This window comes from Ambystoma mexicanum, chromosome 14 (genome assembly GCF_040938575.1).
Source record: "Ambystoma mexicanum isolate Mex_15411 chromosome 14, UKY_AmexF1_1, whole genome shotgun sequence".
Classification (NCBI taxonomy): domain Eukaryota; kingdom Metazoa; phylum Chordata; class Amphibia; order Caudata; family Ambystomatidae; genus Ambystoma; species Ambystoma mexicanum.
The window spans coordinates 87816528-87829913 of record NC_090940.1 but is presented as its reverse complement, the minus strand read 5'-3'; the positions used below and the strand labels follow the sequence as shown (position 1 = coordinate 87829913).

Genomic DNA, 13386 nt, shown 5'->3' with positions numbered 1-13386 from the left:
GATAGCATTATTGCACCTATTTGACTGTGTACTTTACACACCTGCCTTACCCATCCCAACCATTTTCTTTGTCTTTTTGGACCCCATGTAGATCCAATTTGCCCTGAGGAAGGCTCTTCAATCAATGCCAAGAAAGATGGCAATAGCCGAAACGTGCCTCTAGTACAGTACATATATCTAAATTGCAAGAACTGATGGTCTTTGTGTGTACTATTATTTATCCACAGTTTCAAAACTGGCACGTAGGCAGCTTTACCCAACATGATCATACCTTGATCATGAATACACACAAAGGATAGGAACCTTTGATACAAGACAGTTTGAATAACACTGTAAAACACCAAGTCTAATTTTGTAATTTGTATGCTTAATTGTGAACCTTTTTTTGTTTATACTTTGAATAATTTCTGTTTGAACATGTCAATCATGTATGTGGTCATTTTTGTTTTCATTGTTTATGTTTTCTGAACACATCATGCGAAAAATCTTCTCTGCATTGCTCAGAGCTACCATTTTTCACTTTTTTATTTGTACATTGAAGATTTTAGCCAATTTTTCTCTCTTTTTTCATTAAAAAATAAATTGTATGGTCAATACTTTTGCTCCATTTGTTCTCCTTGGTATTTTCCTATTTATCTGACTCCTTAGGAGCAGAACATTCATTGGTTTGGAAAACTGAATATAAAATTGGACCTTAACCTCTTGGTCATTTTACAGTGAGAGTTACAACCTTTTGTTTATCGTATACCTTGCCCCAAACTCCCACTGAACACGCTGGGGGCTCCCACTTTTTTTGTAAAACAAAGCTCTGTCACTGGCAGAAGCATATCTCACTAAATGAAAAGTTGCACACCGTAGTGACTAACGTACTTCTAGTCCATAGTCCCCTTTCCTCCATACTGCATGGGTGTCCCTCACTGGGGACTGGAACAGAACCTTTTTTCACTGACAAAAAAGCAGCTCCCATTTAAATTTAAAGATGCGTGGGGGCATGGCCACGGGTGAGTGCGCTCCAATTACCCCCATCTGACGCCTCTCCTCAGTCCCCTTTTATCAGTCGGACAGATTTATCCTGACTATATTTTTAGGGGCGAGGACAGCGGGTCGTATGGAGGAAATCAGACTATACTTTTAATTACTCCTATATCTTGTCCCCTTTCCTCCATTCTGTGAGGTTTAGCCCAAGATCAAATTTACTGAAAGGCCATGTTAGGCCCAAATGTGCAGAAATACATTCTTGTCATGGGAAGTCACACTGGCAGATGGAAAAGCCAGCCTCAAAACGTTCACACTGCTCCACAATGCTAAGGTGCCTAATGAACTAAAACATATGAACTTCTGCATTTGAAGTGAAGTAAGGAAAATGTAAAAATGTAACCGGGCTGCAGAAGGAAATTATAAAGGTAAATTTGAGCTGACAGACAAAAAGGTCTACACTTCATTATCTTATGAAGAAAAATGAAAGGCAGTATTTCATTTTCAGCTGCCACATTAAAAAGGCTGCTTCAAATAATGCGAAATCCACATACCAATTGGACTTTGCATGTGATTGATAAAGCAGGGAGGAAGAGGCTTATTCTATATGGAAAGCATGGAATTTGAAAACACAGAAACTGCGATGTCTAAAAGTGTGTGCATTTTGCAGCTTCAAATGAATACGTGGAGAAAAATGTTCCCTTGCCAAAATTAACATATCATAAGGAGAAAATGAACAGTGATGGCGGGATGCAAGTTATTAAAAATAAATAGAAGGCCTCATGTACGCTATGAATATAACATTCAAAGTGCATGTTTTTGTGAATGGAGAACAGCTCTGTGTGTAGCCCAGAATAACATTTCTCATGAGATTCGAAGACCCAGGCAAAGCGACCTTTCCCGTTACATGTTGTGCTTTGCTAGCTATTGAAAGACAATTTCTTAGAAGTTTCAGGGCTATGGAGAAGAGCAGCATTCATGCATGACTAAGCCATTTATTGGTGTGTTGGGTCAAGAAAAAGGCCACTCTTTATGGGTTGAACTTTGTAACATCCCCAAAATTCAAGAAACTTTATGGACTATCCCTGGGCTGACTGGGGATGGCCTGCAATCAAGATTGTCACATGATGCCAGAGACCCATCTGGCCAGATAGATAAGATCTCTTCAGCATCCATTGGCCTTCAACTTTATGATTAAGTACTTTACACCAGGCTAAAATCAACAATTGAGCACAGAGACTGGAGCAGATGCCCAGAGCACATGTTTCAAGCAGAATGAAACCCCGGACAAGAAATGAAACCTAAGGGGGCTATTTGATAGTCAGAATCATATGTATGTAAATATATGGCCATAGGTTTGTATTAGGAATGATGTTTGGCTCATTAACTTTGGAATCATGATACTTACAGAAATGGGACATGTATCATTTTAGAGCTTATTGTGAGCATTTTAAGTTGATTCAAACCTTATCCAAATTTGATTTTAGGAAACCCTGCTACAACCTAATATGTGTTTCTAATTCCCCAGAAAATGCCACCAGACCGAAAGTTGGGGAAGTGATTACTTAGTGAATCATGTAACTGTTTGTAAAGTTTGGCGATAATAACTTTTATTATATGTGAGTAAAGGTGAAAACTGCTAGCCAGACCTGCAACTTCCTGCCGAAACAGGGGCAATTTTTAAAAAGTCTGCCATGATTAGAGGAACCCAAAAATATATATGATGTTATGTTCATTTGTAAAATGCATTTTTTTGGCATGTAGTGACTTTTTAGATGAAAGATTTAAAAGTGTACAATGAAAACTCTGGTGGGTGGGTTCATCCTTCCCATCAATTCAACTTCATTATCCCGGGGGCTCATCCATAGAGAGGGGCTGGGCCTTGTCATGGAGTGACCGTTGAGTCCAATTCAAATTCAAGCCTAGTAAGTTAACACCTTGTGATTTTAATAATTCTGGGGTGTGGCTTAGAGGATAAAAAGGCCTGCACAATGGGAAAGGGGAGAACTAATTAAAAAATTATCTCAGTGAATACTGAAAGAAGGTGGCAGAATGTAACCTTACCTGGACAGCTGCTTAAACATCATCTGGGTGTAACTATTGAAAGCTGGATGGAGATTTAACCTTGCCTGGGAGACAGCAATTGAGAAAGACTAAAGAGGATGGGCTTTTTGCAAGGAGAGCAGAAGAGAGGGAAGAAGGCTGGTGGCTATCCTTGACTGAAGTGCCTGACCAGATCCCTGTCCTTCCCCAAGAGCGGGTCTAAAAATGCTGATGTCTTTTCCCGAGCACCAAACCAAGAGAGATTTCCAAAGTAAATAGCTTGTCCAACAGAACCAAGTCTGGGGATTTGCTTGCTTTATTACCTTCCCTTTAGTTAACGGGTGGGGACATGGAAGTAGATCCTTAGTATATTTGAGCAATAATAATTCAATGAATTCCAATATAGTCAATACCACTGGGTGATTTGTTAACATTCAAAATTAACAAATGTCATTCCCAGTGTACTTTAAAAACTATAGTCTGTTAATGTAATTGGGTGCACCTATTTTTCTTGTCAACCCAAGCAGAGGGGTGCTGGATGTAACTGAAGTCTGGGGTTTTGGTGGTAGGTAAAGAAGTGCTTTGGAGGGAAGTTGGGCACAGTCTGTGCAGTGTCTTCTCTCTTTCTATTGCCGTCCTGGAGTAAGAGACTTTGCAGCTGTTTAAAAACCCTACCAAAAGCAGAGTCGGAGACGAGTTGGGCACAGTCTGCGCAGTCCATGCAGGTAGCCTTGGAACCTGGTTGTCTGGTTGTCCTAGGCAAATTCCATGTGTCCATGATCCCTGCCGCCGACGAAAAACTCTGAGACAATATTGAAATGCAAGTACATTTCCACCTCGATCAAGCTAATACGGGAGTGCGAGCAGGAGTGTGGTTACACTGTTTTGGACGGGAAATCAATAGTCTGCATACCCTTTTTTGGAAGCCTCTGCTCTGCTCAATAAACTATCCACACAGCCTGACTTGTGTGCAGATCCCAGAGAGTTCTTGTACCAGGAACCATTCCCGTCCTCCCCCTTCCCTTTTTAACAATATCGTTTGATGTTTTAATCAGTGCCGCAAGATCCCTTTTATACCCGCTTATACTGAATTTTTTACTTCTGTATATATTTTTGATGACATTGGACCCCAGCATATTTTAGTATCTGAATGCGCAAAAGCATGCACATTTTAAAAATCGAACTTTGATGGAATTACATATTTGAAACCTTGTACCCTCAGTGCTATCTGCCTTCTGAATCCTTGAACTTTTGGAGCAGTGACTAGTACAACAGTGTTATTGTTATAAGTTACTTTACCTGCATACATTTGCAATGCCTCGGAAATAATGCCTGAGATCTAGTAACTATAAAACGAGAATGAACGTATCTCACCCTAAAATGCAGGTGGGCCCGGGTGCACGTGAACGAGTGAAAGGAAACAGCGGACATTCCACTAAATCATGTATCACAAGTTTTCCCAGTGATAAGCATCACAAGGGGCGTGTGGCAGGTATTATCGACTCCTACTTTACATCTGAACCGATCCCCCCACCCTGAAGCTCAATTTATTCAGGCAACTATTTTGTTACCCGTTTGGGAAAACAATAACATTAATTTGCATTCTGATGTTTCCTTTTCAGCAATGGACAATAACCACTCTTTGCTGCCTTTTTGCTTTCCTTGCAGGATTCATTAGCACCTTAGACCATAATGCAGCAAAAACTTACAGTGCAGGATGTGTCACAGGATAGAGTTTCGGCATCCGTCAGACTTAATACTACTGTCGTAAATGCACCCCTGAGTTTAGACCACAAACATAATAAAGATGTTGATAAAGGGCACAGGTGTTCAGTCTCTCCTAACATGAGCCCTCTAGCTGATGGGGTCATGACTGCTAACTCTACCACTGAAGAATCAGGGCAGCAAAGTGAGACCCAAGCTCAACTTTTGGACCTGCAGTTTGCCATGAAAGTGGTACTGACAATGTGTGGTAAGATCTTGGAGGAGGTATCTTCACTGGCCAGTAACATTACCCCTAAAGTGGATGATGACAAAGAACTGGATGTATTTATTGCTGCTGCAGCCTCCGAATACCTCTGACAACCCCAACCCACAGTATGGGGTGGTTGCTGGGGAGGAGGGCAGCATTATAGATGCTGTTACCATTGCTTCAGTGGTAGACGAGACAGCTGAGTTACCAAGTGACACATCTACCATCTATCTTAATGAGGGGATACAGTCTTGTCAGCCCAGTGAGGTGTCTCTTCACCACTGGGTTTGACGTGGAGTAAGACATGGAGTCAGAGTTTTTGTGTGCCCCTATAGCTGCCAGATAGGTGTGGTGCATCGCTACCTGTACTCCCGACTTTGCTAGATATGATGAGAACATGAGCACATGGTCCAAGGAGCAGGATATAGGGTGTATTCCCTTATCCCTTGCCCAAAAGCAAAACCTTGACCACTTCCTTTTATATTCACTAATAGTGGAGTCCTTTCTCGCCTTCTGGATAATTTGCAGATTCTCCTCTGACAACTGTAAGCGTTGCAGAGTCACATGTTCAGGTACCAAGCTACTAGGGCTAATTTCGCTGGTGTCTGATGGACCACCACCCCCTACCCCCTGTTGTGAGAGGAGAGTGAAAGTGTTAATGGCCCCTCCGCCACCTACCATACCAGGTCTGAGTACCAGATCCTGGTTCGCCACTTAGGCACCACTAGTATGAGGCGTAGCCCCTGGGACTCCCAGACCTTCCACATTACCCTTTGGATAAGTGGCGGGTACACATAGGCCCAAAATCTGTTCCCTGGACAGGTGTGGAGCATCCTACAGAGAGCGCTTGCCCCTGCCCATCCAAGATGCAAATGGTTTGCATGTTCTCTTGCTTTCTGTGGCAAATAGATCCACTGTTAGCTGCCCCCATGCTTGAAATATGTAGCTCAGAACTTGGGGAATTATTTCCCATTCACAGTTGTCGCCCCCAGCCTGTTTAGCCTGTCTGCCTCCATGTTGCTATCTCCATGCAGATTGACAGTAGGTGGATGTTGTGAGACATGACCATTTCTGTGGATCTCTTTGTCCGTGGGTGACCAAAGTCCATGCACTGAGTGACTGCCTAGGTTGGCCCCCCAGCCCTCCAGTGACAAATCTGTTGCTATAATTACCATCGCCGTAGGCTGTAGAAATTGCATACCCACTGAGAGGTTGGTCTCATCTCTCCACCATAAGAGGTCTGGGCGTAGATCCCCAGTATGGTAATCCTGCTAGACTGTGGAGCCTTCTCCTAGTTCCAGCAGCTAACCAGATGCATCTTCATTCTCCACATTTTGAGCCTCATAAAGGGAACCACAGGGAGGCAGGTCGCCATGATCTCCAGCAAGTGCTAGAACCACCAGGCAGATGCTGATGTCCTACTGAGGAAATGACAGCCAGTCACCTTCATGGATTGGATCCTGTCCTGAGTCGGGAATTTCCTTTCTGATTGTGTGTCCAACACTAAGCCCAGAAACACCAAGGACTGGGACAGCTGAAATGTGCGCTGATTGATCAAGAACCCCAGTTCAGACAGGATGTCCATGAGATACTGGGCTGCATGCTGCACTGCACCTGGAGACGTGGCTCAGATCAGCCAGTCATCCAGGTACAGATAAACATGGTGTCCTTCGGCTCAGAGGATAGAGGCCACTGAGTTCATTAACCTGGTAAAGACCCTGGGGCAGAGTTCAACCCAAAGGGAGCACTTTGTAATAGAAGTGCAGGCCCATAACGGAGAACCTGTGGTAGCGACAGTGAGACTGCCAAATAGGGACATGTAGGTACGCATCCTTGAGGTCCAGGGAACACATCCAATCTCTCCCACACAGAGACTCTGCTATAAGTGCTAGCGTGACCATCTTGAATATTTGAAGTGGCAGGTAGAGATTGAGGAAAGTATCTCTGAAAGACGCAGGAAACCCCCACTCTGGGCTAGGGTATTAGTGTAACTAATTTGCTCAGAAGAAAGAGTCTAGAGGAGTGTAACTTATAAACAAAGTATCAAAAGGATTTATTGTACCTGATACATTATTTACACAAATGAATTAATCATGATTTAATCAACACTTTAGCATGTTATTTACATAGCAGGAGAATTAAGAACGCAGTAATACATACAGTTCATATAATCAGCAATAGATCATTCACTCATTCGTACACAAACAGCCATCATGCATCCACATTCCATACAATTTAAATACCCAACAACAATACATATATGGTAAAGCCTATTAAAAAATCATGGCTAGCAGCTTTTAGTTTTTTAATAAAGTGCATTCAATGTACAGGGCCACTCTGGTTGTCACAAAAGTGGTCTACCTCTGGGGTGGGTCAGTTAGGGTGGACAGTCATAATGTCGAAAAAAAAAATGTCGACTTTCGTTTTTTTTAATTATATATTTATTTTAGGGGTTCGGGACTACAAAAAAAGGGAAAAATTAAAAAAAAAAAAAAAAAAAGGGGGGCTGGGGGGAACCCCCCCATTTCGAAAAAAAAATGCATTGAAAAAAAAAGTCGACATTTTTTTTTTCGACATTTTTTTTTCGACTTTTTGACTGTCGACATTTTTGTTGTCGACATTATGACTATAAACCGTCAGTTAGATATGAAACATGACCACATCCCCAATTTCTTGACCGGTTTCAATGTTTTTGAGTCGCTTAACAACGTCTTCATCAGGAAAAACAAGTTCAACACTCTTGTAGCTAGGCAAGATAACTTTCCAAGCTATAAAAAGCTTCTGCAGCCATGGCTGGTGAGGCAGAAGTCAGCAAAAATCACATTGGGGAAAGAGGGGTACCACCAAGATGTTAATTCAGGCGGGGTTCCCAAACAATCACAACGTCCCAAGCGTAAATCCAAGGGTCAAGGAAGGAGAGAAGGTCCCAGGCCTAGACGTGCACTGAGACCATTGTATTGTGCATTTGTTTCCTGCGCAGGCTTCTCATCGGCAGCAGCAGCAACGGAGCTTCTCGTTAAACATAACCAAGAGGTTTCGCCATCTAGAATCAATGTGGCGCGCAATCTGAGATTGAGGAATGACAGATCGAGGACCACTATCAGACCCACCTGGTCCTTTTTCTGCATGTCAAAAATCCTTGAATAGAAGCAGAACCCCTCTGAGAAGGAGAAACCTCCTCCACTGCTCAGTTGGAAACCAGAGCTGAGATCTCCACCAGGAGAGTGGGGGACCCAATCTGTAGAAGGGGGTGGGGGTAAGGGGAAACCAGAACGATGGGAAGATGGAAGCCTGTCACAACCAGAGAGATGGTTCAGGAGTCTGAGAGACAACAATGCCAGAACTGAGTGTGAGAGGTAAGCCTGCCCCCACCCCCCAGAGAGCTGTGGTCCAGATGCCCGCTCATTGTTTCTTCCCATCTGTGTCTGGGGCATGAGAGGAGGAAAGGAAGAATCCCTTATTATATGACAGCTGCGGCTTAGGTCTAAGCAAGCTGGGTGACCTGTCAGGTTGACACGTTCTGCGCTCCTGAAATCCCCAAATGCTCTCCCTCAGTGGTCCGATCTGCCTTGCAGTTGCCCGAAGGCTTTACTTGTTGGTTTAGCTATTATGGCTAACGATTTAGCATTCTGTGGGCTCGCCTTCTTTTTATTTAGCACCTCGTCGGTGGAAGATTGGAATACCTTGGAAGATTGGAACACCTTCAAATGGGGAGGTCGAGAATCCGCTCTTGGATGTCGAAATTGAATTTTGTGGCCTTCTTCCAGGCTGAGTGCCTCATGTCTGTGGCTATGCAGATGGCCCAACCCGCTGTATCTATGTGAGCCACTGCCGACTCCATGACGTTTTGAGCCACCACCTTGGCCTACGCCAGTCCCGCTTTGAAAGCAGCCTGTTTGTGAAGAGGTAGCTCTGGCAGGAAGTCAGAGATTTCCCTCCATAACTTCTGGTTTGCAGCAGCCAGCATGGCATCCGCATTTGCCTGCCTCAGATGTAGGCCCACATTCAGGTACACCTTCTTTCCGAAGCCCTCCAACGTCCTAGCCTCCTTTGCTAAGAGGGACGTTGTGGTGGTTGACATGGTAGATGTTTGTGGCTTGGAATACATTGAAGCCATCGCGATAACACGCAAATGAGGCTTAGGATGAGGGGATAGCAGGATGGTGTCGTCTTCCACCTGCCTGTACTTGGCATCGAGCATTTTATTTGTTGGCTGGGCAGAGTGAGGCTCGGATCAGCCCTTTTCGACCAGGGCCTTCCGATCCTTTTGAAGGGTTATACCAACCTGGTTGATGATCTTAATGTTTTTTTAAATATTTTTATTCAAAGTTTTTTTTTTTTTAAAAACCAAACATACATTTCAACTGTTGCAATATACAAAAAGCATCATGTGTCATTTCGTGTCCATTAGAACTCCCCAACTCACCCCCCCCCCCTTCAACTAGAGCCAAATCTTCCATGTTAGTTGCTGGAGCATTATCGGGCAGAGCTGTGTCTAAAGGGACATTGCCCAAATCTTCTGTTTCGTCGTTACTCCGGCAGGAATTAGCTATGGAGGACACCAATTGCCGCCAGGCCAGCAGGGGCCCCACTTCCTCTTCGCCCCCCCTGGTGACTGCCTCAAACCAGACAACAGATTCGGCTTCCGCCCATTTTAAGAGGTCTGCCCACCACAGTTCCACCCTGGGTCGATGGGCCGCCTTCCAGCCCATTGCGATCCTGCGCTTGGCCAAAACATAGGCCAAGTCCTTCATTTTACTTATGTGTTTGGAGTGCCTGGGTCTGGGAAAGAGCCCTAGCATGCATGACCAAGCCGATTCTACATCCAGCGCCACTCCCCCGCCAGCCAGCCTCGTCTTGACCTCGTTCCAGAACTTGAGCACTTCCGGGCAGGCCCAGAACATATGCAGCAACCCCGCGTCCACCTCCCCACACCTAGGGCATTGCTGCGTGGCTGGGCCCCCGAACCTTGCAATCTTCCCCGGGGTCAGGTAGGCCCTGTGGGTAACATACAGCTGAAGCTGTTGAAATCTGGCATTGCGTGACACCTTTTTATGGTATCTCTATGCCCATTTCCATTGCCCATCCAGCATAGGTCCTCCCACCTCCTCCTCCCATTCCTGTCTTAGTCGGGGCAACTCCTTCCCCGCCCTCTCTCGTAAGAGTTCATATATTCTCGAGATTTCGTGCCCGCCCTCTGACACATCATACATGGTTTCTAGGGAGGTCTCAGGGTCCTTCGCAAGCTCTGTCTCGGGCCATCTTTCTCTAGTCTTATTAATAAGCCTGGCATAAGTAATATATTGGCCTTCATGCACCCCCGCCTCCTCCTGCAATCTCTGGAAGACCAGCGCCTCGCCACCCTGCCATATATCCCCGAGGGTGACCAGGCCTACCTGCTCCCAGTATCTTCGGACTGATTCGAATAGCTGAGGGTCGTCCCCGCACAGGGCCACCAGCGGGGCCTGCCGGGAGTATGGCTCTCGATCACCCATCATCTTCCAAGTCCTTTGCCAGATCTCCCAGCCCAGTCTCAACAGCCGTCCCCTGCCCACCATTTGATCCTTGCGCAACCACACCACCTCCTGCAGGAAGTACGGGGCCGAATCTCCATGCAGAAGTCGCACCTCTGCTGAGTCTTCCACTGAAAGCCACCTAGCCACATACAACAGCTGCCCCGCAAGGTAGTAGAGCTCAAAATTTGGCAGGCCTATGCCACCTTTGTCGTACGGGTTCTGGAGCTTCCACAGGGCCACCCTATTCCTGGAGCTTCCCCATAGAAAACCCCTGCACATGCTATGTAGTTTAACAAATAGGCTTCTTGGTATCAGAAACGGGATGTTCACAAAAAAGTGCAAAAGTCTAGGCAGGACCACCATCTTGAGCAAGGCCGCTCTCCCCATCATGGTCAGGGGCAATTTGGCCCAAAAAACCATGCTGTTTTTAATCCCTTCCAGCGCTCTTTCCGTATTGTGTTTGTGTTCTGCCTCTATTTCATGGTAGATGTTTAATCCCAGGTACCTGTACGTTTCTGTCTGCCATGGAATCGGTAGGACAGGCAACCTCTGCGGCGGGACGTTCCTGTATCTGCCCAGAGGAAAGAGGCTGGACTTTCCGAGATTCACCGATATGCCAGAAAGGGTGGCATATCGCTCCATTACCTCTAACACATACTGCAGGTTTTCCTCTGGATAACGCAGGTAGAGCAACATGTCATCCGCATATAGTGATATCAGGTGCGTGCCGCTATTCGTACTTATGCCCACCTCCCCGTATTGGTGACGCAGACACACCGCCAACGGTTCTAATGCTAGTATGTATAGCATAGGCGACCAAGGGCACCCCTGTCTGGTCCCTCTACTAAGTTGCCAGGCGTCAGAGATTATGGCCCCAGTTCTAACTCTCGCCAGCGGGGCGCTATAGAGCAGCTGGACCCACCTGAGGTATCCCGGTCCCATTCCGAATCCCTTCAAGACCGCTTTCAGCCAGGGCCATCTCACCGAGTCAAAGGCCTTGACTGCGTCTAGTGACACTATGGTTAGCTCACCCGATTCCCTTTCAGTCTGATCAATAACATGGTGTAGCCTTCTGTGGTTATCTGTAATGTTTCTACCCGGGACGTAACCTGTCTGGTCTGGGTGTATCAGCTTCCCAATCACCCTCTTCAACCTGTTGGCCAGCACCGCCGTGAGTATTTTGCTGTCCTGGTTGAGCATGGACAGTGGTCTATAAGACCCGCACTCGTCGGCTGGCTTCCCTGGTTTCAGGAGTGGGATAATCACGGCCTCGCGGAGGGATGACGGGAGTTCGCCCTGCTCGTAGGCCACATTAAAAGTAGCTAGCAGTGGTTGGATTAGCTCCTGCTTATATGTTTTGTAGAACTCGCCAGGCAATCCGTCTGTGCCAGGCGCCTTAAATGTGGGCAGATTCTGGATCACTACCTCCAGCTCATCAGAGGTGATAGGTGCGTCTAACTCTGCACGCTCTAGGTCATCCAGGGTGGGCAACTCTATGTCCTCCAATGTATCCCGTATAACTTGTCCCATGTCCTCCCCAGTGTCCTCGTACAGGTGCCTATAGAACTTATGGAACCGCCTGTTTACCTCCACTTGGGTGTTACACATACAATCTCCATCGCCCTTGACCTCACTGATCACCGAGCGGGGTGTCTCACACTTGTATAGCCAGGCCAGCAGTCTGCCTGGCTTGTCGCCACCTGCATGTATCCTCTCCGTGTATCTCCTGTGATTAAGTCTGCACAGCCTGTCCCAGAGTTCACTGCAGGTAGTCTGCAAGTCTTTTATCCTAGTTCTGTTGCCATGAGCGGTGTTTTCACACCGCGTAAGGTCTTCTAGCTCCCCTTCCGCTGCTTGGAGTTCCTTTTCTACACCCCCCCTGGAGCCCCTTAGTCTTAGAAATGGCCACTCCGCGCACCACCACCTTAAACGCTTCCCACAGAGTGCCCATTGAGCGTACGCTGCCCGTATTTATATAAAGGTATTCCTCAATGGAATCCCGTAGGCCTTCCCGGAACCCCTCATCCTGTAGCGCCTCGGTCCTAAGCCTCCATGTCGGAATCTGCGGTCTTGGGGGCTGGTGTTTCCATTCCACTATCAAGGGCGAGTGATCAGATAATACTCGAGCCCTATATTCCGCCCCCACTATGTCCCCCAATATCTCGGCCGTCGCAAATATGTAGTCAAGCCTGGTATGCAAGTTATGTGGTGCTGCGTAGTGTGAGTATTGCCTATCCTCCGGGTGCATTCTCCTCCATACATCCACTAGGTTTAGGTCCCTCAATAATGTTCCTAGCGCTCTGGCCGCCGGCGACATTTTTCCCGCCCTGTCCGTTGATCTGTCCATCCTAGGATTCAGGGTGCAATTGAAGTCCCCCCCCACACTACCATACTCCCTGCCAGGGACCCCAGTGTACCATAAAGAGTCCTAAAGTAAGCTGCCGTATCGTTGTTGGGGGCATACACGTTTACAATGTGCACTTCCCTGTTCTCCAAGAGGCCCGTCACCACCACCATCCTGCCCTCAGAGTCTGCCGTGTGGCTAAGCACTCGGAACGGCACGTGCGGTGCCACCCATGTGATGACCCCTCTAGCATATGCAGAGTACGCAGCCCCCACCACCGTGCCCCTCCATTTCTTCTTAACCATCTCCTGCTTCTCGCTAGTGAGGTGTGTCTCCTGCAGCAGGACTATATCTATGCGCATTCTCTTTAAATACAGCATTACTTTATTCCGTTTCAGGTAGCTGCTGAGGCCCCGTACGTTCCAGGTCACAACTTTGAGATTACCCGACGCCATCCGTTCTGGCCGTTCCCATCCCAACCCTACTCCCGATGCTCCCGTTACTGATTAGTTTTCCGGCTCTTTCCCAATAAGTTA

At 46.5% G+C, this 13386-nt stretch overlaps 1 protein-coding gene across 7 annotated transcripts in view; it reads right to left on the bottom strand.

Annotated features, from left to right (window-relative positions):
• The window catches only part of RYR3 (ryanodine receptor 3), a 1751462-nt gene that overhangs the window by 927861 nt on the left and 810215 nt on the right, over window positions 1–13386 (bottom strand). The window lies entirely within an intron of this gene.